The sequence below is a fragment of the Humulus lupulus genome, chromosome X (genome assembly GCF_963169125.1).
Source record: "Humulus lupulus chromosome X, drHumLupu1.1, whole genome shotgun sequence".
Lineage (NCBI taxonomy): Eukaryota > Viridiplantae > Streptophyta > Magnoliopsida > Rosales > Cannabaceae > Humulus > Humulus lupulus.
In genome coordinates, this window is record NC_084802.1 from 155,808,250 (window position 1) to 155,813,583 (window position 5,334).

A 5,334-nucleotide genomic window follows, 5' to 3' on the forward strand; every position below is an offset into this window, starting at 1 on the left:
TTGACATCAAGTATTTAATGGCAGAGTGATCAGTGTAGACAATCACCTTTTTACCAATCAGATATGGTCTGAATTTATCGCAAGCAAACACAATAGCTAGTAACCCTTTTTCTGTAGTGGCATAATTCAGCTGAGCATCATTTAGAGTCCGACTAGCATAGTAAATAGACCTGAATACCTTGTCAATCCGCTGTCCCAGAACTGCCCCCACTGCGTAATCACTGGCATCACACATCAACTCAAAAGGCAATTCCTAATTCGGAGCTATCACAATTGGAGCAGAAATCAACTTTTCTTTCAAGAAATTGAACGCCCTCAAACATTCGTCATTAAAATCAAAGACAACTCCATTCATAAGCAGATTCGAGAGAGGCTTAGACACCTTTGTGAAATCTTTGATGAATCTTCGATAGAACCCAGTGTGACCAAGAAAACTTCTAACTCCTTTGAATGAAACTGGTGGAGGCAGCCTTTCAATGGTAGAAATTTTTGCTCTATCTACCTCAATTCCCTCACTTGAAATTTTATGGCCAAGAACAATCCCCTCTTTCACCATAAAATGGCATTTCTCCCAATTCAACACCAGATTAGCCATCTCACAACGACGCAGCACGTTCTCCAAATTACCCAAACAGAGGTCGAATGATGAGCCAAAAACAGAGAAATCATCCATGAAAATCTCAATACACCGGTCTCCCATGTCTGAAAATATGGCCATCATGCACCTTTGAAATGTTGCAGGGGCATTGCACAGTCCAAATGGAATTCTCCTGAAAGCAAATGTGCCATAAGGACATGTAAAGGTTGTTTTCTCTTGATCCTCTGGTGCAATAGCGATCTGATGATACCCAGAATACCCATCCAAGAAACAGTAGTAGCTGTGGCCTGCCAATCTGTCAAGCATCTGATCAAGGAAAGGCAAAGGGAAATGATCCTTCCTTGTTGCCTTATTGAGCTTGCGGTAGTCTATACAAATCCGCCACCCCGTTACCGTCCTTGTTGGAATGAGTTCATTGTTCTCATTTTTCACTACAGTCATTCCACCCTTTTTAGGCACCACTTGCACAGGGCTCACCCATGCACTATCAGAAATTGGGTAGATCACCCCAACATCCAACCATTCAAGAATTTGCTCAAATACTACATCCTTCATGGCTGGATTGAGTCTTCTCTGGGCCTCTATGGATGGCTTGCTATTCTCCTCCAATAAGATTTTATGCATCACTGTCGCTGGGCTTATTCCTCTAATATCTGCCAATGTCCGCCCAATGGCCAATTTATGCTCCCTTAAAACCCTCAACAGTTTCTCCAATTCTACCTTTGACAGGTCAGCTGACACAATGACCGGTAAAGTTTCATTCTCTCCCAAATAAGCATATTGCAAGTGATCTGGGAGGACCTTTAGTTCCAACGGTGGTGGCTGCTGAATGGAGGTTAGCGGTTTATCAGTCGCATCCGCTAATTCTTGGAACTTTTTCCAATATGGTAAGAAAGAGTTGATCCAGTTTACACATTCTCTGATCTCAGCATCCTCATCATCATCGCCTTCATCACCCAATAATACTGCCTCTAAGGCATCACTGCTCATCCTTCTCTTGGAGACTGCCTTTTCTATCATATCCACACTAAAGCAACTGTCACTAGCCACTGGATACTTCATAGACTTGAAGACATTAAAGACCACCTCATCTCCTTGAACTCTCAGCTTAAGCTCTCCTTTGTGAACATCAATAAGAGCTTGGCCTGTGGCTAGAAATGGCCTCCCAAGAATAATGGGGATAGCTGTGTCCTCCTCCATGTCCAGAACAATAAAGTCAGCGGGAAATATGAACTTATCCACCTTCACAAGAACATCCTCAATAATACCTCGTGGATGTGTTAATGATCGATCTGCGAGCTGTAAAGTGACAATTGTTGGTTTTGCCTCCCCCAAACCAAGTCTTTTAAACACAGATAAGGGCATCAGATTGATACTTGCCCCCAGATCACATAAGGCGTGCTTACATTCAAATTTGCCAATGGTGCAAGGTATGGTGAAACTCCCCGGATCTCTCAGCTTTTGGGGTAACTTCCTTTGTAAAATAGCGCTGCACTCTTCAGTGAGTGCTACAGTCTCATAGTCCTCCATTCTCCTTTTCTTTGACAGAATCTCCTTCATGAACTTAACATAACTGGGCATCTGCTCCAAGGCCTCAGCAAAAGGAATGTTTATGTGCAGCTTTTTAAACACCTCAAGAAACTTAGAAAACTGTTTATCAAGGGTAGTCTTTCTAAGCCTCTGAGGATATGGAACTCTAACTGGCTGCTCAATGACAACTGGGGGACTCTGTTCTGACTTCTGATGGTCTTCAGTAACCCTTTCTGAATCAGACTGTGCACCCATCTCTTTTTTCTGAACCACTGCCTGTGGAGGTCTAGGCTGCTCTGTTTGCTTCCCACTCCTCAGAGTAATTGCCTGAACTTGCTCCTTGGGGTTGACTTCAGTATTACTAGGCAAGTTTCCCTAGGGTCTGTTATTGAGCATATTGGCCAACTGCCCAACCTGTGTCTCAAGGTTTCGAATAGAGGATCTGGTCTCAGTCATAAATTGAGTCTGAGTATTAGTAAGAGTCAACAGGGCAGCTTGCAGTTCATTAGGTCTCTCAGGTTGAGGCATTGATTGTTGAGGCCTAGGCTGTAGTGATGACGAAGCTTGATTCATAGGTGGCTGAGGCATGTTATTCTGAAACTGGCCTTGAAACTGAGGTTGTTGGCCTTGATTATTCTTAAACGAAAAATTTGGATGATTTCGCCACCCTGGATTGTAGTTGTTGGAGAATGGATTATTGAGTGGCCTCTGAAAATTTCCCACCGCCTGAACTTGGGCATAATCCATTGGGGTGTTATTATTAATACAGATAGGGCACTGATCAACAGAATGAGCACCACCACACATTTCACACCTCACTGCCATCTGAATCGCATTAGCAGATACACTACTCTGTTGCAACTGCTTGGTCAAAGAGGCTACTTGCGCTGTTAAAGCAGTAATTGCATCTAGCTCATGCACCCCAGCTATCTTTCTGACTCCTGATGATCTCTCCTCAGACCACTGATGGTTGTTTGTAGCCATGTCCTCCAGCAGCTCATAAGCACCAGTTGCGCTCTTGCTCATAAAAGTGCCACCCACTGCAGCATCAATAATGGTTCTGGTTGTCGGACATAAACCATTGTAGAAATTCTGTACTAGCATCCACTGTTCAATGCCATGATGAGGACATCTTCTCAGGAGTTCCTTAAACCTTTCCCACGCCTCATACAATGACTCTCCATCATTCTGGCAAAAGTTATTTATCTCTCCCCTCAATTTAGCAGCTTTGGACGGAGGGAAGAATTTGGACAAAAATTTCTGAGCTAGATCTTGCCAGGTGACGATAGAGTTTGGCTGCAGAGAGTTCAGCCAAATTTTTGCTCTGTCCCTTAGAGAAAATGGGAAAAGCCTGAGCTTGATTGCGTCATCACTCACTCCATTATATCTGAAGGTCCCACATAACTCCAGAAAATTGGACAAATGGGTGTGAGGATCTTCAGAGGGTAACCCATTGAATTGCACAGAAGACTGCACCATTTGTAGAATAGCGGGCTTTATTTCAAAGTTGTTGCCCTCTACAGTTGGTGGGCGTATACTATTTTGTACTCCCGTCAGAGTGGGTAGCACATAATCTCTCAGGCTCCTCTCAGCATTAGTCTGAGCCTGAACCCCTTGTACAACTCCAGGAGTTTGAACATTCCTGCCATCCCCTTCATTCTGTGCCATCTTTACAGATTTCTGGGCCTCTCTCTTGTTCTTTCTGATTTGATTGCAAGACTTCTCAATCTCAGGATTCAGAGGAACAAGTGTGTCCTTTCCTTTTCTGCCACGCATATACAAAAATTCACCTGAGATAGAAAAATTTAGCAACTAAACAGATTAGAAGCAAATAAATTAAAATCAAATTAGAATAAAAATTAATTAGACTGATATTGATAATTATTTTCAGTCCCTGGCAACGGCGCCAAAAACTTGTTGCGATAATTTTGCTATGCAAGTGCACACAGTCGCAAACTCGTAATAAAATGGTAAAACCAAGTATCGTCCTCAAGGACTGAGTTATCAATTACCAGTCAATTAATTTCTTGTTCTATTTGATGAATTGAAATTCTTGATTTTTGTAAAATACAGCAAAAGAACCAGTAAAGTGCAGAAATAATAATCGACACTTAAATAGAATAATAACTAATAGTAAAATTTTTAATTTAATCACTGAGAAACAATTAGGATATTCAATCTCATCAACTATCCTCTCTATTATTCCCTAATGCAAAGTGTGAATTCTTCTTATTTTTACCTAATTCAATTAACAAGTTGATACAACAGCCTATAATCATACTATGAATTATAAACTCAACCTAGGTGACAATTTCCTATATTTCTATGGTAAATTGAACCACAAAGGTAGCATTAATTTCCACAACTTAATAATAGTTACACAATTAATTCAGATACTTTCGTTCTAAATTAAAATTATGTCCAATATAACCATAGCAGAGTTAAATCTCACTTCTCAGATTTTAACTTGAAAACATATGAATATGACTAAAGATGGCCAATCAATAATCACTCTATAAGAACAGATTATATGGAATTGAAGAAGATTGAAGAAGAAGGAAATTAAAATTGCATTAGGTCATAACAGAGATTCAAGAGATTCAATTGAACATCCTAAACAGAAAATTAGTTCATAGTCATAGTGCTAATCACAACAGAAATTAAAGATAACATCAAGAAGAAAAGAAAAACATGTAAAAATACTCTAAGCTTCAGCCTCCAAAACCAGAACTTCTCCCTCGTCCATACGTACGTTTTCCTTCTCCTTTTCGTCATTAAAACCTAGGATCTCAAACTTTAAAGAGGCGGGCCGCGGCCCTACATACACTATGCCGCGGCCCGTATCACAATTTCTGGGCAGAAGATCCTCTCAATGCCGCGGCTCTATCTAGCCATGCCGCGGCCCGAAGACTTCCTGAAAAACAATGCTTCTGTTTCCCACCTAGCCGCGGCTCCCCTTTGCTCATGCCGTGGCTCTTAAGGGAATTCCCAATTCTTCAAGTTTTCATCCCAAATTTTCACCAACACTTCCAAATTGTGTTAAAAACCATTCTTGATCGAAATATGATGGAAAACTCGGTTATTTCTTCCCTTTCTTTGGCATTTTCTTCCACATGCTCAATTCTTCCTGACATTCACAAAAGCAACCAAACAAAGCATAAACCCGCGCTAAATGAAGGAAAAACAAAATAAAAGACTACTAAAAA

General features: G+C 41.0%; 1 non-coding gene across 1 annotated transcript; it reads left to right on the plus strand.

The window, feature by feature from the left end:
* The first annotated feature begins 3,242 nt into the window (after positions 1–3,242).
* On the plus strand, positions 3,243–3,349 carry LOC133807701 (small nucleolar RNA R71). Its single transcript, XR_009879600.1, has one exon. It is a non-coding gene; the product is annotated as a small nucleolar RNA R71 (small nucleolar RNA).
* The last annotated feature ends 1,985 nt before the right edge of the window (positions 3,350–5,334 follow it).